Genomic DNA, 26,288 nt, shown 5'->3' on the forward strand with positions numbered 1-26,288 from the left:
ATTTCTTCCATTACTAATCACAATAGTTCCATAGTAGAATATCAGTAAGTCCACTTTAATCCATATTCTATTCCTCCATCCTGTGGACCCTGGGATGATTATGTCTACTCCCCCTCTATATCAAGAGGAGGCTTAGATTCTACATGAATGATGGATGCAATTCTCCTGCTTTCAATTGTAGGCACTTTTGATTCCTTGGTGTAGTGGTTGACCTTCTTCACCTCCCTGTTAGCTGACCAGGGTAAGTCCAATAAACCAGAGGGTAGGAGTTGTAAGTCTGCTGAGATTCAGGGCCTGGTTGTCACATGGACAGTCCAGAGATTCAGGTCTCCTGAGTATACACCAACCCCAGCACAAACCACAAGTCTGGTAAAAGTAACAGAAGAGGCATGTATAGAAAGGTCACATCTGAGTCCAACTCCATCACACTCAGGAACACAAACTCCAAAGTAGGGCCAACTGACATGGCACTGAACTCCAGGTTCTTTATTCCTCTGTTTATAAAGGACTCCAGTTAGAGGATTAAGACCCACCCTGGGCTAAGCACTACTAAAACAATTTAATCAAATTGTTCCTAAGAGGTCTAATCTAATCAAAGGGTCACAATAGTTTCAATTCAAGAACATAGTTTTCTGGATTCCACATTAAAGACTCAAACCAGCACAGGTGAATGAGGATTTTGTTTTGTTTTGTTGTTTGTTTGTTTTAATTTAGCTTGCCAATGCCTGAACTTCTGATTGGATAATTTGGTTCATTTGCATTTCAAGTGAATTATTGATGAGGAAAGACTTCTGCCATTTAGCTATTTGTTTTCTCTTTATTGTGTATGATTCTTGTTTGTAAGTCTTCCATTACTGTCTTTTTCTTTTGTGTATTTCATTGATTTTTGTAATGTGTCATTTGATTTCCTTTCTTCTTCCTTTCCTGTATCATTTGAGTTATTTTCTTAGTGGGTAACTTGAAAATTACAATAAACATCTGAAACTTAAAAAAAAAAATGAACAAAAGAGAGCACTTTAGGGTACTGATACCTCAAAGTAAGAGCACTTTAGGGTATTGATAACCCTCCATTTCCACTCATTGGATGTGAGAAAGAGATAGAGAAAAGGAGAAACAAGGTACAACACTGCTGATTTGGAGCCAGATTTTTGGTTGAAATTTGGTGTTCTTTATCTGCTTTCAAAATCAATGAAATAGTAGCACAGCACTGTGACTATAAATAACACTATTTAATTTTATATTGGAATGTGGTTAAAAGGTGAAATTTTAGGATACACACTTTACCAGGATAAAAATTTTAAAAATACATAGAACTGCACAATACAAATATTAAACCCTAATTCAAACTATGTACTATATTTCATGTGCCACACTAATGCAAAATGTTAAAAAATAGGGAAAACTCTATGTTTTGGTATACATGGGAATTCTGTAATTTCTGCATGATTTTTCTGTAAACATACAACTTCTGAATTTAAGAAGTGAAAAAAATCAGTAAGAGCATACCATATTTGTATTTGTTTCCAGTGTCAGTTCAGGTACTATTTCAAGTGTAGCCTTCTAAATGTGTGATATGTATGTACATGTGCATATTAGTATAAAATAATAAATTTTGCAAGAAATGAAATTCATACATCCAGAAGGATTATTTTCAATACATATATATTTTAGGCCACTTAAGTACATTGTGTTCCCTTTGTTACTCTATTGCCTGCCAATAGGAAGGCAACAGACATGAAATTAAAATAAAATATTCTTAAAAGTGTACATACAGACTGTTAAAGGTTTATTTGATAGGCTAGGTGTTTATTTTACTCAAGGAATTCTTGTATAAAAAATATGGAATTTGGTGCAGAGCTGTTTTTCATAATTGACTTTTGAAGATATGAAATATATTATCCTTTTTATTCTTCCTTTAATGTTTAGAGTTAAAATTCTTCCTGTAATCAGTGACAAGTAAAGGAAGAAACAGGATTCAAATTATATATAAGAACTATTAAACATGCCACATGTTTTCCCTTGTGGGAAAAAATGTTGATGATTTCACTCTGCATTACTAAACATCCTCTACCTATGATAAAGCTTATTCATATTTTCCAGGATCCATAGTTGAATGTTATCTGAGCAAAGCTGCAGGTGCTACAAATAAGCCCAACGGTATTAATGTTTGTACCAAGTTTACTATGTAAAGCTACACACTTTTCTGAAGTTACAATTTAAACAATACAAAAGTCTAGGACTAGAAACCTACTATGTGCTAAGTATTGACTTTAAAATAAGCACTACTAAGATGCATTAAAATATATTTCAGTCTTTTTAGAATTTAGTCTCCATATGTCTTAAAGTAGTGATATAGGATGGTAACTGACATTCTCCATAGGTTCAACAAATTCTATAAAGAATTTTATAAAATCGATTTTAGTAAATATATTATGAATAAAGTGTTTATAATTTCCCCCTAACTTTTAAATATAAGTGGCAAGTTGTTATATCCATGTTTTCTTGTCAGACAGTGTGCTAAAGTTTTATTTTTTCCAAAAATAAGCTATGGAATTATTTTCTTACATTTTTAGTAATTTTACCTTTTTAGACATCAAGAACTTGACATTGGCACAATTATTCTGTGATTTTGAGGATATGTCTTATTTACTCTATTCATAACCACAAAAGAAAATTTAAAGATATCCAGAGCCAAGTTAGTATAATAAGGATTAAGTATATATACTATAGATATTCAATGGAATTTGAATACTGCTCTTGTCCCTTACTAGCTGTGACTTTAGACAACATAGATGCTCTGTAAGTTGTGAAGGAGATTGTGCATATAAAATATTTAGCACAGAGACTCTTACAGGGTTAAATGCCATTACATTTAAGCTATTAATATCATCCTATCATTATCATCACCAACACCACCATCATCATCATCATCGCTACTCTTATTATTACATATTCTTATCAGTGCATAATAATAATATTTAGGAGAGGAAAGGATTTCTAACATATTAACCTTGTATCCCACCATTTTGCTGAACTCTTCTATTAATTCCAGTAACTTTGTTTTGGATTTATTTTCAGGATTTTCTAGATATGGGATCATGTCATCAGCAAATAGTGAAAGTTTTACTTCTCTTCCTATTTGGGTGCCTTTGATTACTTTGTCTAGCCTAATTACTCTAGCTAGAACTTCTAGCACAATATTGAATAGTAATTGTGACAGTGATCATCTTTGTCTTTTTCCTGATCTTAGCAGGGAAGCTTTCAGTCTTTCATTAGTACAATGCTAGCTTAGGATTTTCATATATGCACTTTACCATATTGAGAAAGCTTCCTTCTATTCCTATCTTTTGGAATGTTTTTATCAAGAAAGGGTGTTGTTTTGTCAAATGCCTTTTCTGCATCAATTGAGAGGGTCATGTGATTTTTCTTCTTCAATTTTTCAATGTGGTTTATTACACTAATTAATTTTCTCATGTTGAACCACTCTTGCATAGCTGGTATAAAACCCACTTGGTCATAGTGAAAAATTCTTTAACTGTGCTTTTGGATTCAGTTGCAAGTATTTTGCTGAACATTTTTGCATCTATATTCATTAGAGATATTGGTCTGTAATTTTCTTTCTTCATAGTATTTTTATCTGGGTTTTGGTATTAGGATGATGTTGGCTTCATAGAAAGAGTTTTGTGGCATTCTTTCCTGTTCAGTTTTTTGGAACAGCTTGAGTAAGATTGGTATTAGTTCATTTTTGAATCATGGGTAGAATTCACCTGTGAAGTCATCTGGCCTTTCATCTTTGGGAGGTTTTTGATGACTGTGTCAGTGTCTTCACTTGTGATGGGCTTGTTGAGGTCTTCATCAACCTTCAGTGTATGTGGTTCATGTGTTTCTACCAGTTTCTTCATCTTCTCTACATTTTCAAGTTTTTTGGCATACAGTTGTTCATAGTTCTTATGATCTGTCTTATTTCTAAGAGGTCAATGGTAATGTCTCCCCTCTCATTTCTGATTTATTTGTGTCTTCTTCATTTTTTTCTTTGTCTCTCTAAGTGATTATCAATTCTTTTGGACCTCTCAAAGAACAAAATTTTTGGTTTGTTGATTCTCTCTGTTGCTTTTTGTTCTCAATTTCATTATTTCTGCTCTGATCTTTACTATTTCTTTCCTTCAGCTTGGTTTGGGATTAGTTTGCTGTTCTTTTTCTAGCTGTTCCAGGTGTATAGCTTCATCATCAATTTTAGCTTTTTCTTCTTTTTTAATGTAAGCACTGAGGCTAAAAATCTCCCTGTCAGCACTGCCTTTTTGGTGTCCCATAGGTTTTGAAATGTTCTGTTCTCATTTTCTCTCATCTCAAGATATTTGCTGAATTCTCTTGCTATTTCTTCTTTGATCTACATATTGTTTAAGAACATGTTTTGTAATCTCCATATGTTTATGAATTTTCCCATTTTCTGCCCATTATTGATTTCCAGTTTTATTCTGTTTTGATCAGAGAAAGTAGTTTGTATAATTTCAACCTTTTTTTAAAATTTATTGAGACTTGTCTTTTGATCCAACCTATGATCTACCTTGGAGAAGGATTCATGAGCACTTGGAAAGAATTTATATTCTGCTGTTTTGGAGTGCAATGCTCTATAGATGTCTGTTAGGTCTAGTTCATTTATTGTATTATTCAAGTTCTCTTTTTTTTAAAATTTATCCTCTGTCCAGATGTTCTATCCAATACTGAGAGTGGTATATTGAATCACCAAATATTAGTGTAGAGACATCTATTTCTTTCTTCAGCTTTGCCAGTGTGTGCCTCATGTATCTTTAGGCACTGATGTTAGGTGCACAAATATTTAGAATAGTTATTTCTTCTTGTTGAATTGCCCCCTTTTAAATATAGAATGACCTTTTTCATCCCATATAACAATTTTGTTTTTAAAATCTATTTTGACCGATATTAATATTGCTACTCCAGCTCTTTTTTGGTTACTATTTGTATGGAATACCTTTCCAACCTTCCACTTTTAATCTGATTGTGTCTTTATTCTAAGGTGAGTCTCTTTTAGACCACATGTATGTGGTTCATGTTTTTTTAATCCGTTCTATCAGTCTGTGTATTTCAATTGGGGAGTTAAAGTCATTGACATTCAACATTAAAATTGTAAAGGCATTATTTACTTCATCCATTTTGAACTTTGGCTTCCTTTGTCATATTGTACTATAGTCTTTTTTTACTCTTTCTAATAATCTTCATTTCTACACTCTTCTCCAAGTCTCTTGCTCTTGTTTTTTTTCCTTTCAGGCTGCAACACTCCCTTTAGTATCTCTTGTAATTCTGGTCTTTTGGTAATATCCTATCAGTTTTTGTTTGTTTGTGAAGACTTTTAACTCCTTCATTTTTGAAGGACAGCTTTGTCAGGTATAGAATTCTTGGCTGGCAGTTTTTTCTTTCAATACCTTAAATATAACATATCATTTTTTTTTTCTCTTCTCCATGGTTTCTGATGAGAGGTTGACAGTTCATCTTATTGATTTTTCCTTTGTATGTGATGCTTTGCTTTTCTCTTGCTGTCTTCAAAATCTTCTCTTTATGTCTGATACTTGTCATTCTGAATAGTTGGTGTCTCCAGGTAGGTCTATTCATGTTTAATCTGTTGGAAGTGTGTTGTCCTTCTTGGATATTAATATTTATGTCTTTCATAAGGGAGGGAAGTTTTCTTTCTGACCCTTTTCCATTTTCTTCTTCTTTTGGTATAACAATAGTGCGTATGTGTTTTACATTTTGCATCCTCATTCAGTTCCCTGAGATCTTATTCCATTTTTTTTCCCTTCTCTTCTTTTTCTGTTCTCCTGTCTTTTCCATTTCAGATCTTCTGTCTTCAAAATCACTAACTCTGTCTTCAAGAAATTCAAATCTGCTCTTATGTACCTCTAATGTATTTTTTATCTCACCCCTCATTTCTTTTATTTCCATAAGGCCTGTTACTTTTCTTTGCAGACTTTCAAATTGCTCTTTATGCTTACCCAGTGTCTTCTTAATATCCTTCAACTCTTTAGTCATATTTTCCTTCACTTCTTTAAGTTGATTTAAGAAATTGTGTAATTATAATTGATTATCTTCAACCCAGAATCTCTTTAGGATATTTGGTTTGTTCCTTTGGATGGGACACCTCTTCCTTTTTCCTAGTATGGCTTGTAAATTTGCTCATGTCTAGGCATCTAATACATTGGTGAAGTTATTCTGATGTCCAATTTCTCTCTTTTGTCTGTTGTTATTATTTTTTTCACAGCTCTTCTTTGATATTTGATTCAACTTATCATTAATCTTTAAAATTTCCCAGCTTACGTTATCAAAATGGTGGCAGGGACTCACAAGGGGAGTGCAGACTTCCTTCCAGGGGTGGAGTAAAGAAAGCACTAAAAGTAGTTATTGTTTGTGTAATTTTCAGACTGGCTAGCAGGTGGCACCCTTCAGGGCACTGTTCCACTGAAGTGTATGAGTCTCAATTTTCCTTTGTTTTTATCTGGCCAGAGCTAAAATTCAAAGTGGGCTCTGCTGGTCAAATTCACAGAAGAAAAATCCCCTGACTCCTCTCCCATTTCCCTTGTAACAGATGACAGGGAGGAAGATATCTGTTCCTCTTTCAGTAAGTTGAAATGAATCAGGGGTTTTACCCCTACCAAATATCTTCAGGATGGATAAGAGGAACCTTTCCTGGCCATGAGGAGATTTCGTAACTCACGGTTTGTTGTTTCAGCTTCTTCATGTCTCCCTCACTCTCTTAGAAGTTGTGATGCACTATCCTGGTTTTCTGACCCCCAAAACAAGTCCCTTGCGAAACTTTTGACTCTTTCTCTGTTGTTTTTGTGAAAGAACTGAGCCTTATTTGCCTAATCCAATGCCATCTTCCACAATTGTAGAATTAAAATTTTGATCATGAATTTTTAGGGAGATATTTAGGACCTGGAGGAATTGCCATCAGAAATTAAGCATTGAATATATAATAAAAGTCAATGTTTGAATTTCTATCACCAATACTGAACACCGATATCTGTGATTTCATTTTCACTGAAATTCACGTTCATTAAAGAACTTATTTTATTTCCAGAGGTGAACTACTGCTCTATCACAAGGAACAGAGAATGTCTGTAACTGCAAGCAAGATAGTTCCATCCATCCACACCATGGGTTATAAGTTCCCTCTCAATCAGAAGCAGATTGGGTATCACCATCCCCAAATCCTCAAGATTGGGGAATGAACAATGCACTAAAGTAGACTTATTATTATTCTACTATAGATTTATTATTATTCTAACAATGGAGGAACTCTTAGCATTGATGTAAAGGCAGTGGCCACCAGAGGCTCTGAGTGATGGGAGAAGGAAGAAGAGGTATAACATGGGGGCTTTTTTGGAACATTGGATTTGCCCTGCATGACTTTGCAGTGATGGATACAGGCCATTGTATATTTTGTTAAAACTTACAAAATTATGTGAGACAGAGTATAAACCATAATGTAAACTGTAGTCCATGCTTAGTAGAAATGCTTCCTTAGGTGGTTATCAATTGTAACAAATGTACTGCAATAATGAGGGATATTGTTGATGTTGGAAAGTGTGGGAAGGTGAGGGAGTGGGGCATACAGGAATCTCATATTTTTTATGTCATATTTATATAATCAAAATCTTCTTTAAAAATAAAAAAATAAAAGCAACTTTAGAAGTAATTTTTTAAATGTTCAGTATTATGCAATTCTAAAGTTCTAGATACTTTGAGAGAAAAATAATATTAAATAAGGATATCATGGTGACCAGCTTGGAACACAGAGGTTCTCCTTTATATTGAAATTTAGATAAACTCGAGCAAACTTCTAAATCATAACATGCCTTGGGTTCCCCATTTGTGAAATCATCATAAACTAAGCATGTGGTTCTGATGTATTTACATTCCATTAAATTCCAGTAATTATTGTATTCTCTTCCATGCAGACTGAACCCATCGGAGAGGGCACTGCCTGATGACCAAGAGAGCAGCTTCACAAGTAGAGGGCGTATCTCAGCCTTCTGTGAAGATATTCTTTTTATAAGTGACCGCAGTTTGCTTCTTTGTTGCTCTTTTCCAATCCCCTTCTCTTCCTAAAAATGCTACAGGGTGACATTAATATTTCTTATATTAAAATTTTCTGTAGTTATGTTGGCCTAATAATACATTATCTGGTATTCTTCACTAGCAACTGTGGGAATCTCATATTGTCTTAATTATCTAACCTCTCTAGGAAAAAATTGCAGGCCCAAAATGAAATCAATTAAGTTACCATGGATGATCCATAAATTTTTGGTTGTTTCAGATAATATTATAAAATTAGAACCTAAGATAAAAAATATACCTTAATAATCTTTCAGAATATCATGATTTATGTTAAAAACATTCAGGTTTACTAAACATGAACATTACTATACTGTAATCTTGATGTATAAGCCAGTAATGTACAATAACAATAGGTTAAAGTGGCTTTTTCACCAGCATACACTGACATCTCTTTTATGGAACACAATTACTTCCAAAGTTTATTATCATTTAACATGCTTTATTTTCCTATGCGTTTAATATTTGTCTTCTCTGATTAGTTTGTGAGCTCTATAAGGGCAGGAGGTTTGGTTTCTTCTGTTGTCTTTGTAGAGCTTAGAACAGTGCCTAACACATGGTTGGAACTCAGTAAATATTTGTTGAAGAAATAAAATGTATTTCTTTGTTAATCATCAAAATATATGTGGATATTCTCTGTGTGTGTATGTATCCATGTGTGTCCATGTGTGTAGTTGAATTTTGGTTAATTGTTGGAAACTGAGGCACAGTGGCCTCACAAGGAGAGACATGCTGTCTCCATGGCTATGCTTGCAGTCTAAGGAATGCAGTAATTAAGAGTTCCTGGCAAATGGGATGAAGCTGTTAAAGGCTGAAAGAAAAGATGAGCACATACCTTTTGTAGTGAATAGAACACTTAGACTTTGTACCTTGAGATAAGATTTTTTAAAATTCCTTAGACTATGGGTAATGCTGATAGTTAACTGCATGTTACTGCTTGATGTCACATAGGCTGTGTGTGCTTGTTGTCACTTAGGCTATGTGTTCCTGCTTGTTGTCACAGTCTATGTATAGAGAGAGCCCCTTGTAAACAATAAAGTTGTCTGAGGAGTTATTATTTGCAGACCCGCTGATCCCAGCTGCTTCACTCGTTCTTGCTCTTTGTTTTCTTTCCCCTTTTCTCTTTCTTTCATTCCCAATACCCTTCGGGTTCAAATCTCCAACACTTAATAAAGTCAACATCATCAAATATGTATGTCTTTTATAAATGCATATATAAAATCCACATATACCTGTTATTTTCAGTTATTTGATTTCAAAATTTCACCTCTTTACCTGATGCCTTTCTTCCTATTATATTTTATTTTTAGCAGGTACAGAAAAGTAATTTTCACTACTTTAGGCATTCAGTTGGAAATTCATTATCACTAGAATCTGTTTTTTTTATCTATCGTTTTTCTAGTGTTCACAGATAAGTCTATGAAATTGTCAGTGATTTTTATTATGTCACTTTATTCTCCAGTAATTCATAAATGACCCTGAATGTAACTAGCAAGTTTACTGCTGTGGACATGTTATTCTGATCTATAATGTACCTTGCTGGAATTTATTAAAGCTCATTTTCTCCCTACAAGGATTATGCAATGTTTTAATTGTAATTTTAAAAATACATTAAAATATGAATTAGAGTGTGGTGATTGAAAAATATCTTCAGAACCAGGAATGGTTAATGCATTGGAAACAAATCTATGGGGTCATCATAAATATTATCAGTTTTAAACATTCACTGGAAGACATTTCTTATCAAACAATACTACTTTTTATATCAAGCTTCTCTCTTTCAATGACAAAGACAATGTCTTGTTTACATATTTCATCATTTCTCACTTAGTCTACACCTTGTAACTTATTCTCTTACAATATACCACTCTAAAGTGTAAATCTGATTATGCCACTCCATGTGTAAAATGTTTCAATAGGAATAGAACTTCTAGGGACATGTAGTAAAGCACCTGTCCCCTAGTCTTCCCTCTAAGTACAAGTAAAATTCCGATGTTTATATATAAAACAAATATAAGTAGAAAGATGCAGAGAAGGAAGACAGGCTCAGGCCCTTGGGACTTAGAGAATGATGAATTTCTTAGGTTTTCATTTTGCTTCCTATTCCCAAAGTGCTAGAGAAACCAGCAACCTAGAAATGCCAACAAGTGTAGGCAAAAAAGACCTCCAAAAAGTCTGCTCTCTCCAGCCAGCAGATTAGGAAAGGAGCAGACCTTCAAGAAGAAAACTTCAGGCAATGACTGCTCTACAACAGCAAAACACTATAGGAAAAAAATGTGGCCAGAACCCCACCCAGCAAAGGATGAAGTGCAGGGAGTCTAGGCTTCTACACTTACCAAGTTGTCTTGAGGACCATCAACATTCCTCCTTTCCTCTACTGAGGTAGAATCAAAGAAGGCAGAATGGAGAGCAGGACTTTCACAATGGTCCAGCACTAATGAGCCACCTTACTCCTCCCTGCAGTGTCAGTGAAAAATGCATGGGGTATCTGAAAGCCACCTCTACCTTGAAATAAAGAGGCAGGGGTTCCTTTTCATGCTGAGATGGTGTCAAAGGATATTAACTGGAAAATCATAATTTTCACCATTATCAGGTTTAAGGAGGCCACCAATTGCAGGGTCAGTTTATGCCCAGTAGGGGAGAGTATTGAGGTATTCCCTGACCTTCACAACCAGGGAGATATCAGTAAGGTACAATGAGTAGCCTTAATTAATTCCCAAGCCGACCCCTTTCCCCATGCCACCAACGATGTCCTCTCTCACTACACCAATATTGTACCAGCTATCCTAGCTGGTGCAATAATACAAGAAAGAGAAATAAAATGTTTGCAGATTGGAAAGGAGAAATAAAACTGTCTTTATGTACAGATGGTATGATTGTGTGTGTAAATACTCCCAGAGGATCTACAGAAAAATAATAACCACCATTGGAAGTGAAAATAGAGTATGGCAAGGTCACAGGATAAAAGTTCAATAATAAAAAGGCAACTGTTTTTACGTATGCCAGAAACGAACAATTAAATTTGAAACTGAAAAATAATATAATTTACAATAGCACTAAAAAAAAGAAAAACAGATAAATATTTCTAACAAAGAAGTGTATGATCTGTTTTTGGAAAACTATGAGGTGAAAGATATCAAAGAAGGTTTAAATAAACAGAAAGATATTCCATCTTCATGCATGCAAAGACTCAGTATTGTTAAGACATTAATTCTTCCCAACTTGATCTATAGATACAACACAATCCAAATCAAAATACTAGTAGGCTATTGTGTAGATATTGACAAACTCAATCTAAAATTTATATGGGAAGGCATAAGACATAGAATAGCCAACACAATACTGAAGAAGAACAATGTTGGAAGATTCACAATAGTAGACTTTAAGGCTTTCTATAAAGCTACAGTAGTAAAGACAGAATGGTTTTGGTGAAAGAATAGACACATAAATAAATTGAACAAAATTGGAGAGCCCAGGAATAGAACCACACAAATATAGTCAACTTATTTTTGACAAAGGCACAAAGGAAATTGAATGGAGAAAGGGTAGCTTTTTTAGCAAATGGAGCTGGAAAACTGGATTTCCTTATGGAAGGAAAAATGCTTTGTAGACTTAATTGTAAAATATAAAACTATGAAACTTTTAGAAGGGAACACGGGAGAAAATGTATGCAACCTTGGTCTTGGTAGTGAGTTTTTAGATATAGCACCAAAATCATGACCTATGAATGAAAATATATTAATAATTTGGAATTTATTATTATAATTAAAAACTTCTGGTCTGTGAATGACACAGTTCTGAGATTCAAAAGACCAGCCTCAAACTAGGAAAAAGATCACTTGCAATACACATATCTGATAAAGTACTTGTATCCAAAATACAAAAAGAACACTTAGAAGTTAACAATAAGAAGACAAAAAATTCAATTGAAAAATGGTCAAAAGAGTTGAACAGACATCTCACCAAAGGAGATCTATAAATGACAAATAAACTTATGAAAAGTTGCTGAACATAATTTGTCATTAGGGAAATGCAAATTTTAAAAAAAGAGAGAGAGACATCCCTACACACATAGTAGAATGGTCAAAATGATAATAGAAGAGTAATAAAAGAACTGACAATACCAATTGTTTGTGAAGATCCAGATTAAAGACTAATTCATCTCTCGTGGGAATCCAACATTTTACAGATATTTCGAAGACAGTTTGGTAGTATCTGACAAAGGAAAACATCACCATGCCATATTATCCAGCAATTGTGCTCCTAGGTTTTTCCCAACTAATTAAAAAACTTATGTACACACAAAAACTGAGAGGGGAATGTTTATAGCAACTTTTATTCATTATTGCAATAAACCATAAGCACCCACATTCTCTCTTCACAAGTGATTTCACAGATAAACTGTGATGCATTCTTATAATGGAATACTATTCATCAGTGAAGAGGCATTTGCTATCAAGCCACACAAAGGCATAGAGTACATACTGATATAAGTAAATGATTGGAAAAATACAAAAATGGAGAAGAGACAAATGTCTAAAACAGAAGAATTCCAAATAACATAAATACATCACCCTCAAGGTGGTAAAATGTAACTCCCTATTCTTTAAACATGGGCTGCACATAGCAACTTCCTTCCAAAATTACAGTAAAGAAAGGAGTAAAAAAGAGTAACAGTGTAGTGAAGAACCCTGACAAACACCGTCTCAGCCAAGTGAACAAGGTTAATATTAGCAAGAGTAACTTATGTTTATAAGATGATGAAAGACCTCTGTGGTCTTTCTTTCCAGAATCTTTATCTACAGGCTAATCAAGAGAAAAACGTGACAAATCCCAGTTGAGGGACATACTACAATATACCTATCAAATGCTCTTCCACAAGGTCAAGGTAATTGAAAAAAGAAAAGTCTAAGAAATCATTACAGCAAGCAGACTCTAACGTAGCATGAAAACTAAATATAATGTAGTATCCTGTTTAGTATCTTGGCAGAGTAAAAGTACATTAGGTTAAAAAAAAAGCCCTAAGGAAATATGAATAAATTTTGGACTTTTGTTAATAATAATGTATCACTATTAAGTTCTTTAATTGTGACAAATGTATCATAATGTAAGATGTTTAATAACAGTGGTAATTAGGTATGAGATATTAGGGGACTTTATTGTCTTCACAACTTTTCTAAATCTACTATTCTAAAATAAATATCTTTTAATAAATTAAAAAAAGAGTTTGTGCCTCCAAGAAATCCATAACTCATAAGTGCAAGAAGCTAGAGAAAGAAAAACATTAAAAAGGTGGAAAATGTATATCACTTACTTCACTAGTAAGGGATATCTAAAAGGAAATAGTGCATGCATTTTGAACAAAATTGGGAGCAAGTTTATCACACGTGTACTCTCATCACTTTAAGAAAGAAAATTGTACCATCTCATCAGTAGAGAGAGTAGACTCTACGTGATAAATCCAATAGTGTCAAAAAAATCCCTGTCTGATGTCTGATACTTTGCTGGGAATTCACACTGTGTCATTTTAGCTAAGAGATTAACACACTGACGTGATCACTTGAGTTCTGATTAATCATGAAAAATTTATCTGAGAAGTAATTTTCACTTTGGAGAACTAGTTACTCAGTAGAACTGCAGGTAATTGTGTATGTTGCTAAGCATCTGAAAAGTTTGTATTTAGAACATCATCCAGATAGACAGAATTAGGCATGGTGCCTGTGTGAATAGTCAAATAACCTGGTAACTTAAATAAAAGGCAAAGTTAGAGCTAAGCACTCTAAGGTTATGTCGAAAAGTGGGCTCATGTTGGCTCTGATAGGCTTTTCCACTATTCTGAAACAAAAAAAGAAATCCAAGTTTCTAAGTTTACTTCATTATGCTTGAAGAATTTTGATTAGACTGTTAGCTTTAATTATTTTTTTAAAGATGTATTTATTTCTCTCCCCTTCCGCCAACCCGTTGTCTGCTCTTTGTGTCCATTGAGTGTGTGTTCTGTGTTCGCTTGCACTCTCGGCGCCACCAGAAAACTGCGTCTCCTTTTTGTTGTGTCATCTTTCTGTGTCAGCTCTCTGTGTGTGCAGCGCCACTCCTGGGAGGGCTGTGCTTTTTTCACGGGGGGGGGGCGCGCTCTCCTTGCAGGGCACACTCTTTGCGAGTGGGGCATCCCCAAGCGAAGCGCCCCTGTGTGGCACAGCACTCCTTGCATGCAGCAGCTCTGCACATGCGCCAGCTCATCACACAGGTCAGGACAGGTCAGGAGGCCCTGGGTATCAAACCCTGGACTCTCCCATATGGTAGGCGGATGCTCTATCAGGTGAGCCACGTCCACTTCCCTTTAATCACTTTGAATGTATATCTTTATTCAAACTGACCTCATGCCTGTAAATATATGTATATATGCTAATTAATATGCTGGGGAATGATAGAGGCTTTAAATTCAGTTTAACATTGGTGTAAACAATAGCCTAGCTGTACACTAGAAAAGGAAATGAGTACGATGGTCAGGCTTTTTTAGTATAGAAACTGTTTATATTTACTCATACATTTAGAGCACTGTAGTGCTCATTTTTTGTCACTAGGTTCAAGAACTGATAAAGTGTGGACCAGAGTCACTGTTTATTATTATAATCTCTAATCCAGTTTGTCTGCTTATCTTCTCCCGATATATACAGCCTGATTCAATTCATCATGCAGTTCTTATGGATTTCCATTGCAATAACCACTATCGCTATAGCAACATACTGTTATCCTTTTTCTTGCAAAAATGTGCTCATTCAACGTTGACGAAATCAAACCTTCCCTTCACATCGGATGAATATTTTCTGCCTCTGAATTGTACTTTTCTCCTTTTTATTTTGATAACTTCCTAAATTGCTTTTTCTTTTTCTCCCATAAATGAGATAACAATGGTATTTGAAGGGAAAGGGAAAAATGGATATGATTACCATTGATTATCTTCTTCCTCCTTTCTTCCTTACTAGCAGATTGAGAGTGACTGGATCAGTAGAACAGTTTGTTAGCACGCGCTGGACAATTACTGTGCTGCAAATTTGCAGCTACAGTGATCCTGTACAACCCTGCTGTCTTGAACTTTCTGTCTCCAATTAGATGACAAGATTAACAAACGGCATTGTTCCTATTTTAGGTTTAAAAATGACTGAATTTTGCATTGAATTTATGAAAATGGAAGTGAAAATAAGGATAAATATGAGGGTGAGTTTAATTTCAGTTTAGTTGGGACATAGAGTGCTGGCTCTCCATTGTAGCTATAAGATTTCATAGATAGCAAACATTTTTTATCCACTGGTTACTAGATAACACATTTATCTTAGATGATAGGTTTCTGCATTTAGTTTTTGAGAAAAAAGACATTTGATTTTAAAATTTCATATAGCCTTAGCAATTTTACTAGCAGACAGGAGGATATAAGAAATGGTCCTCAATAATCACAGTTCTGAATCAGATGAGGTATTTTGAATATAAAGTGACAGGAGAAAATGACATAGATTTTAGTAACTTTAAGAACCAATATTTCCTTGTCTGAGTAAACTCTTTGGTAGTTATTGAATAAGCGTGTTTACCTACAATTTATACAGGAAAGTGTATCATTTGAAAATAAAAAAAAATCTATGAATTATGAAAGGAATTATTATTAATGTTCACATAGCACATCCTAAGGCTAGATCACCAATCTGGAAAATTATTTCCTTCATTTTCAGTTGAATGGTGTATTCAATGTTATTACAAATAGAAAAAAACAATCTTTTTTAGGAAGAAATTTTTAAAAGTTACTTAAGACCCTTAGTGTAAACTAAACATATGCAAATAAACATTCATACTAGCTGAGTTGCTTCTCTCAAAGGAACAAAAACTCAGTCAAGTGCGACTTTGATTTGCTATCCAAATTTTCTATTGTCATTTCTATTTTTGTCACCACTAGGTTGTCATAAATTGAAAAAAAAAAAAAAATGAAATAAGCTTAGCCAGCAGTGCTAATGAGTCAGAACACATTACACAAGATTCTTAGTGAAGACAAATAGTCAAGCAGTAATGATTTGGAGGCGACTAAAAAAACTCTCAGTTAAGGAAGCAGAGTATCAACTAGCATAGATGCATGCCATGCAGGAAAATTATTTGCATTAGGAAGGTTGGTGGTGTAAGACCTGAGACTAAATATAAAAATTCAGACCCTTGACAAACAGGAGGGGAAGTCAATTAGAACTGTGCCTCAGGGCAATGTATCACAAATTTGCTAATTGTCAGAATAAAAGGAGATATTAGTGAAAAACAGATTTCTGGATTCCACCTAGATTTAAGAAAGTAATACTTACTCCTGGGGGACATTGTTTTACAAAAACCATAGATGATCTGGAGATTAATTAAAGGGAAACTGTACTAAAAGAACAAAAACAGCAATCACTCAATTGTTGATTCATTTAACATTTATTTCTTGAGAATTTAATATATGATTTAAAATGAGTTTTTCAGTGTAGTAGTTGGTAGTCTTAGTAAACAGAAAAGCTTATTTGTAGCAACTTGATTTTTAAAAATTGATATCCAATTTGTTGAATCAGTATATTTAAAAAACAGATTGAATATTTTAATTGAACTAACAGATCTTAATCTTTCTAATTTTAGAATAATTTATCTCTTTTAGAAGTCTAAAGTTTGTGATTTTAAAAGTTTAATGTTATCAGCCTTTATTCTTTTAACAATTATTTTATTTTTAAATTCTTGCATTGTCTGACTAACCAAATATTCTCTGTCAAGCCCTTGAGTAAGTCATAGATTCTAAAAAATTAGGTTCAATATAGTCATCCATAATTCGTTTTGTAAATTTAGTCTAAAGTTGTCTTTTAATCTACAGCTTAAATTTGAAGACTAAAACAATTATTCAATTACATATTTTAAATAGACTATTTCCCACTATTTAAATTATACTAAAAATTAACACCAAAATATAAAATATATGTTTATATATACATTATATATACACAGATTCTGTTGATTAAGTTTAAATACAGATGTGGATACCATGGTCTTTTGCATTACATTTATTCATCTCTCTATTTAATTCTAAACCTTCCTAAATCACTAAGAAGATAATTATACAATCAAAAGCACTGGTGATAACACCTCAAGAAAATTCTCTTGATATTCTCCACTGGCTGAGATGCATATCAACCAGAGATCTAGGGGCTGGGAAGCAGGATTTTGGTTTGAGGCTCTTTTATAGTTTAACAAAGGGGTTGGCTTCCCAGGTCACAACCATGAATTCAAGTTAATCATTAGTTGATTCTTAATTCTCATTTGAATTTTCAGACTCTTCCTCACACCTAAAACCACCCTAACTGAATTACCTCAATATTTAATTGGATTTAATTAACTATTAATTGAATTATTTTCATATTCTCCCTCTTGGCAGAATATAGTTCTTAACTATATCAATAACAATTGATTAGATTTTTTATATCTATTTTGTCTATAGAGTCACATCTTTTACTGTCCTTTAACAGAACAAGAACAGGCACTGTTCTTGGCTTTGGATATGAGTGAAATGACAGGTAACATTTCTATCATCATGAAACCTACATTGTACTACAGAAGAATGATAATAAATTAACACCCATGCACATATACTCAATCACAAACTCACACATAAACAGAAAATGACAAAAGCAAAGAAGAAAATGATGTAAAGGGATAAAAATGGCAGGGTGACAGGCAAGGGAATGGGGTATTTTAAATAAAAATGTCAGAAAGGCCTTTCCAGTGATATATGGAGGGATATGAATGTATGCAGAGTTAGTTAGAGGAAGATATGGGGAAAAGTGCTCTAGAAAGAGAAACTACCAGCATAAAACCCAGACTGGGAGAAAGTAGTATGGAGATAGAAAAAAAAAAAAATTAAGCTTCTAGATCTTAATTAAAAGATGGTATCTTAGGGATTGGGCAGGATAAAAGCCCATTTACTTATCACTTATCACCAATGTAATACTAAATCTCAAATATACACTTTCAACAATGCCCACTACCAGATCCAGTTTGCTGCTTCCCAGAGCTCCTCAGTGTTACCTATTCACTGGGTTTCAGTCTCTTGAACAAAGGACAAACCCAAGTGCCTGTCCTAATTGAATCTCTCTCAGGATGCAGAAGCTTGACTTAACCAGAACCATTTTTACATTTTGTCAATGGGAGATAACATAACATGACCAGAAGTATCCAAGAGTTTGGGACCAACTTTCAGAAACAATTGGTGACAACTCAGAAACATGGAGGGTTAATTCTCTATTGTAGGAAGCGGACTTGGCCCAGTGGTTAAGTTGTCCATCTACCACATGCGAGGTCCATGGTTCAAACCTCGGACCTCCTTGGCCTGTGTGGAACTGGCCCACACGCAGTGCTGATGAGCACAGGGAGTGCTGTGCCATGCAGGGGTGTCCCTGTGTAGGGGAGCCCCATGTGCAAGGAGGAGTGCACCCTGTAAGGAGAGCTGCCCGGTGCTTAAGAAACTTCAGCCTGCCCAGGAATGGCACCAACACACAGAGAGCTGACATAACAAGTTAACGCAAAAAAAGAAACACAGATTCCCATGCCGCTGACAACAGAATCGGACAAAGAAGAACACGTAGCAAATAGACACAGAGAACAGATACCTGGGGGGGGAGGGTGAGAGAAATAAAAAAAAATTCTCTATTGGGTGACGTTGGAACAATGATTCATGAGATAGGATAGAGCAGGAAGGCAAAGGACACTTCTTTCTGTAAGATGTGGTAGTTCTGCCCTTTCCATTAGAGTTCCTAATTTATCTTATAACTACAGTGTTTTCTTTGAAAACTGAAGGCAATTCAATTATGAATAAGTTTACAAATGTTTCCATCTTTCAATATTTCATTCCACTTTTCTATTCACTTTTTAAAATCTTGAAATCTCCCCTCACTTCAAGATGGGAGTTTAGATTTTATTGCATACCTGTACAAGACATTAGGGGACTCATTGTTGGAGGTAAGTGGTATGGTAAATTTTTTTGTGTCTATTTTTTTTTTTAATGTTACATTAAAAAAATATGAGGTCCCCATATACCCTCCACCCTCCTCACCCCACTCCTCCCCCCATAACAACAACCTCCTCCATCATCATGAGACATTCATTGCACTTGGTGAATATATCTCTGAGCACCACTGCACCTCATGGTCAATGGTACACACCATAGCCCACAGTCTCCCACAGTCCACCCAGTGGGCCATGGGAGGACATACAATGTCCGGTAACTGTCACCACAGTACCACCCAGGAAAACTCCAAGTCCTGAAAATGCCCCCACATCACAACTCTTCCTCCCATTCCCTACCCCAAGCAGCCACCATGGCCACTTTCTCCACACCAATGCCACATTTTCTTTGATTACTAATCACAATAGTTCATGAATAGAATATCAGTAAGTCCATTCTAATCCATTCTCTATTCCTCCATCCTGTGGACCCTAGAATTGCCATGTCCACTCCACCTCTATATTGCATCCAGCATTCTCCTGCTTTCAGTTGTAGGTATCTTGGCTCCCTGGTGTGGTTTTTGACCTTCTTCACCTCCCTGTTAATTGGCTGGGGTAAGTCCAATAAAGCAGAGTATCGGAGTTGCAAGTCTGTTGGGCTCAGGTCAGTCCAGAGATCCAGGTCCCCTGGGTACACACTAAACCCCAGCACCAACTACAGATCCAGTAAAAGTAACAGAAGATACTTGTGAACAAAGATCACATCTGAGTCCAGCTCCATCCCACAGAAACACAAACTCCAAAGTAGGGCCAACTGACATGGCACTGAACTCCATCTGCCATGACAATAGAAACTGTGGGTCTCTGTAGCACTCAGAAGAACCAATACCTGAGGTTGTATCTACTTTATCTGTCTCTGATTGACAGGGGACACATGGTTGGCAGGGAGTTCTCCAGGGCATATATCCAGGGTACATAAAAATGTTTGGATATTTTCATAGTGGTTACAATTAAAAACAACAACTGAGGAGTGCTGAGTTCCTAGCCTGGGGAGCTCTATCACATTCCCTAAAGGAACAACAACAATCCCCCAAGTGCAATGGCAAAGCCCAAAAAAGAAGGAAGATCCAACAATGAGCCCTTGATACTAATGACTATGCTTGTGAGCCTGTACCTGTGAAATAAGAGTTACCTCCTGAGAGCCTCCATGTTGCTCAAATGTGGCCAGTCTCGAAGCCAAACTCAGCATGTTAATGCATTGCCTTCCCCACAGTGTGGGACATGACTCCAGGGGATGAGCCTCCCTGGCACCAAGGGTTACTACCAAGTACCAGCTGATGATATAACTAGAAAATGACCTTGAATAAAAGGATCAACTAAGACCAGCAGAATTTCAATTTTTAAAAATCAAGTTGCTACAAATAAACTTTTCTGTTTACTAAGACTAACAACAACTACACAGAAAAACTCATTTTTGACCTGAATAAAAGGGGGAAATGGAAAGGACAAATGAGTTTATATGGCTATGAGTCTCCAAAAAGAACTAGGAGGTTATCATAGGGGTCGCCCTTATGCACATCTCAGCAGTGGTATGGTATTAAAGCCTGATTTGTCATGACAGAACAGTTGAACAACTACTAAAAGTTTCATCTTTGGTTAATTGGGATAGGGTACAGATTAAAGGCAATGTGGTGGTCAAGTGACTATTATCCAATATCTGTCTAAGAAATATATGGACTGTGTCATTTGGTAGTTGTTTTTAAAGATATGCAGACTGTGAAAAAAAAATGATAGGCTGACTTCTATCTGCTTCTAGCTGCTTTAGGCTATGATGAAGGGACATAAGGAAGTTTAACATTCTAGCACAGAACAACTTCGAAAACAAGGTAATATAATAATAACCCATCAGTAATAATAAAATATCCTCATTATCACTATCACTATCATTATCATCAACAACAACAACATGATCATATGCTTGAAGGATTCAGAGTACTTCATAGACAGCCAGGACTAGAAGGAATGAATGCTAGAGAAAAGAGAAACCCAATGATGTGAGTCCAATTTTTCCTCTTGGTATTCACTGGTTTCTGGCTTGGGAAAAGATGCCAAAAAAACAAAAAATATGGGTACTAAAAGGCAGAAAAGTCAATAGAATTTTAGGAGAATAACTTGGACTATGACACAAAATTTGTAATTCGAGGCCCCTAGAATTTGAGGCTGCCAGGATTTGATATGTCAAGTTTCTGGAGGGGAAATAAGCTCAGAAAAGTGAACCTAGCATTTAGCTCTACATTTACTTTCCAATCATTTGTTGCAGAATGACCTCAAAAGCAAATCAGAGTGTTCAATAGTCTCCAAGGTGCAGCTAAGACAAAATTTGGAATTGAAAACATGCCAATTGGAGACATCTGGTGCTACTCTCCAGGCTGTGTGTTGTGACTAGGGAATGGACAGGGGAAAAGGAGTATGAACCAATGGTAAACCAAGTCTAACAGAAACTTTAAGTCAGTCTTGAGTCATTTAAGTCTCAGAAATGAATGAGACAATCTAATGCAATAATACCTGTTAAAGGAAAGGAAACCCTTCTTTACAGGAAAATGGTATAATCCTGATTATCTACAATTGTCAGTACACAACATTGGCATTCAATAGTCAAAACTAACAAGCATATTAACAAAAGTAATTAAAAAAAGCAACACAAGAAAAATCATACCCAGACCTAGATATTAGAGATATCATATTTTGACTTAAAATATTTGTGAATAAAGGAAATAGATGAGATGGAGAATTTTGGCAGAGTTGGAATCCATAAAGAAGAATCAGCAATGCAAAGGTAGGCAGATGCTAATAAAGATAAAATGTTTTAAGACATTATTTCTCACAATTTAGAGGAGCTGAATCACTTGGAGTTTGTGTTAATATGCATATTACAATTCAGTAAGTCTCAGGAGATGCCTAAGAATCTTCATTTTTAAATAGCTCACAATGATGGCAATACTGATCATCCAGGGTTCCTCATTTGAATAGCAAGGTTCTAAGACTCTATATTGTTTGGAAACAATTAGAAATTCTAATTTGAGAACATAGTAGGACTCCACAGAATAGGAGTTTAATATTTGCTTGTTTATTGTGTGTCTTCACCCACTGATACAACACACTATGACAAGATGAACACTTACATATTCCATAGAAACCTGCCCCAGGTGTGCCCTGTCCTGTATGCCCATCCCCACATGAAACGCCCTACACCAGTAACCCTCCCCTGCCATTTTTGCTAAAAGAACATTCAGAACTTTGTAGCTTTCACCACAGAGCTGCAAACCCCAAGTTCACTTACTCCATCCCGCTCTCTCCCCTCAGTTCCATGAAGAATCCAACCCCAACCCCCCCCACCCTACTCCCCTTCACAGACCAGCACTGCCAAACCCAGTCACATCACTGCACCACTGCCATGCCCATCCACTGCACAACAGCTGTGCAATTGCCTATATGATATCTCACAATGATGGATAATCTTTTGAAAAAAGTATCAGAGTTTCTGGTTATTAACTTTTTAAAATAGCGCTTTTCCTAGAAAAATATGCCATGTGCAATAATCACTGTGTGAAATAAAATTTGACAAATTATCTGAGTTAATTTTAATATCTCATTTCCATGTTTCTCTCCACCAATTCTTATTCACTGTCATATAGTCCCCTATTGCACTACTGATGTTAAAAGAGAGTAATTAGATTAAGGACACTGTTTCTATTATTGAAAAGTCAGAATATTATTGATTTAACGAAGTCCCCTGATAATACTACAAAATTTGACAACATTTACCATTTCCACAGACTATTCCTTACAAACCTGGTCATGAAAGACTATCACAGTCTTCAATATGAAAATGTGTTTTGGGTTGTTTTGTTTTGGTTTTGTTTGGTTCCTTTTCTGGCTGGCTAGAAAATTCAAAAGTTAGTTCATGGTTACTTTGCACTTCATTTCCCCAGACAAAGCCAATACCTTTCATCAGTGTTATGATGGTGCAACAAATGGAAAGAACATGCCATAGTTAGACTGGCAGTGGCATCAAGTTGATAAGCCATTATGCTAACCAATCTGAATGACTTATCTTTCTAGTTTTATTTCATTACCTAACTTAAAGCTTTTTCAAAAATTTTTCCCCTAAACTTTTTAATTGTATTTAATGCCAGGTGAATGCAACTTTCAGATGCCTTCATAGTATGACAGACAAAGGCACAGTGTGGGTTTAGTTTGCTAGAATTTTGTAACAGATTACTGTAATTTAGGACCACTTTTAAGATTTATTTTAAATGCAGCATTTTGCTCTTTTTCATATGGATATGTGTGAAGATCTCTGTGAAATGAATCTAAATTGGCAACTACTCCCACCTGAGGCTCATTGACTTCTGACAAAAATGAATTGGGCCTTTTGAGGAGGCCACCTGAAACTGGAAAATGACAATAAACACAATGGCTAGTCCTTGGGTACTGCTTACTGCCAAAGAATATATTCTCCCTAAGCAAAAGGAAAAGAAACCATCTTCAAAAAATATTTTCAACACCAATATTACAATGATAGAACAACTTTTCTTGAATATGCCAATATTTGTATACTACAAAGTATGATCTTTCAGAAACATAAGGCAATTTTCCTGCCATAACTACTAACGTCTCTTGCTCAGAGGTCATGCCTTCACTCAATTATCCAAAGGAGTGGGGCTGCTTAGGTAAGACCTTTATATCCAAGTATATTGAAACAGTTTGGGAATCCTGAAAATGTTATTTCTTTCTTCATGTTTTCAAATTTGCTACCTCTCCTTTTGTTCCACCCTCAGCCAAAATCGTAGCAAGTCTTAATATTAATTAAGAGTGCATTTTGTAGTGTGTTTTTAAGGTATTTTTTCTGTATGAGATGAGTGAATGAGTTCTGGAACAGTCATGAAGATCAAATACCAGACAGATAAGATCATCAGCCTGAAGAAGCTTTAATTGTTCATGAGACTTCTATCTACTAGGCAAATTTTCCATTTTAGCTCTATACAATAATCTAGGAGAACAAATGGCAGAGAAGTAGCCAAAGACAATCAGTTCCCAGGGAGTTGTACAATGTTTCATTATAATTTAGTTTAGCTGCTAATGAAAACAACAACGACAACAACAAAAAAAATCATTGAAAAAATTGCTGACATGCTGCTGCCCTCTGTCATCATTAGCTTTTAACCTAATTTATGTATCCAATTGTCTCCCATAAAATTTTAGAGTTCCCACTAAGGTAAATTGGATTTTTTTTTGTTTAATAAAAATATTGCCAGATAGCAACTGCCAGTTAGAAATTGGATTTAATTTCCCTTTGTGAGTAATTAGCTGTTAGCATCTCTGCTCTCTTTATGCATATAATTAACTTTTCTAATCAAATATTTCTTCTTTGGCATTGCAGATAACACTATGAGCTTTGTCATCAAATATTGCACTTCCTTTCCATGAAAAACTTAAGTGAAATAAATCATTTACTCTATTTTATTCATGGGATGTTTGCATACACTGGAAAACAAACAGAAAGATTGACAGCAAATAATTTCTAATGGTATGGTTTCTTCTTTTGGAAAGGTATTTCAGTTTTAAATTTCTATTTTAAATATGCTATTGAGACTCTGAAATTGCAATCATGTATATGAAAATTTGGATATGAATAGGCGTTTGAATGCTTAGCTAGCAAAACAATATGCTTCCAGGTCACCCTGAGCATCATTTATTTAAAAACGATTCAACTATAGTCTGGCTCGTTGCCCATCATTCAAGGCTAGAACTCTGAGGTATAGCTACATAAGACAAAAGTAACTGTTTAAGAAGCTAAAAAAGTCAGCTATGCTGCTTAATTTAGCAACATATATTTTAAAATGGAAATTGAATATTTGTTTGAACTTACAAATTTAATTTCTGAGTAGCCATGATCTTTTAAACAGAAATTTAATTAGTGCTTATTTCTAAATTAGTTATGTAATTAGTCTTAAATGATAGAGGTTTGCTGTGGATATTAGTGACTTCCAAGTGACCTTAAAGAAATATAAGAAATACTGGAAGACTGTTATATTTGATATCAGAAATCAAGTAAATGTTACAATATCTTTAAAAATAATAGTGCATTTGAAAAATGCCAATCCGATTAATAATTTATTTATAGATCTTTCAGAACTAAAGAAAACCATTGTTATACCAAACAACGATGTGGAAAGGACAGGGATTATTACAGCAGCCCAGTTATTCTGCCAGGCCTCCTTAAATAACTATAAATTTTATAAGAAGATACTCTTGCAAAGAGCACTATTGCTTTATGGCTGTCAATGACATATAGAAGGAAAAAAGTATGTTTTTAAGAAAATAATCTACCTTACAGAATTTCTAATTTTACATAAAGCAAATCATATAAAAAATGTTGTTTTTGATATGGTAGAAAATAGTAGGAAATTTTACGCTCTCTTTAAAATAAGGAAAAACTTTGACTTTCCCTGAAAAAAATTTAAATTCTATAAAACCCAAGAGATGCATTAACATCTCAAAACATTTTACCCAATACTAATTGGCCACTTATATTAGTATCATATTTATTTTCTAGTTATACTACAAAAGCTTAAATTACTAGCACATAGTTCTTTCTCAAAACAAAGGGTAAATTTATCAAAATGATTTGATTATACAATAAAAAAGTTTCATGCATTTTAAATACTCTGAGTATGCATTAATATTTATGGACTGGCATATCAAATGTGAGAAAAAGCAAAAATATATTTGGCCTCTAAACTGACATGTTTTTTGCTTTCACAGTACAAATTACATATTCTGCCATCCAATATATCCTGTGGATATGTACTTAGGGAATATAAATTCATTTTAATATTCATGTTAGCAGACCATAATTAGTAAATTAAATCTTCTCTAGTAAGGCTGAGAGTATCCAAAGCCAAACAGAAATTACTTTTGTATATTCAGATATGGCTCCCTTCCATTATCGCAGATAATTCAGAATTGACTCTGTGACTGTATGTGTGTAGAACTTATTATTGATAAATTATCATTAATCCCTTTTATTATTCCAATTAAATTAAATTACAAACTAACAACAAATGATATCTTTCAAGTTTTCTCTAAAAATCAATGTTTAG

The sequence above is a fragment of the Dasypus novemcinctus genome, chromosome 2 (genome assembly GCF_030445035.2).
Source record: "Dasypus novemcinctus isolate mDasNov1 chromosome 2, mDasNov1.1.hap2, whole genome shotgun sequence".
NCBI classification, from domain to species: Eukaryota; Metazoa; Chordata; class Mammalia; order Cingulata; family Dasypodidae; genus Dasypus; species Dasypus novemcinctus.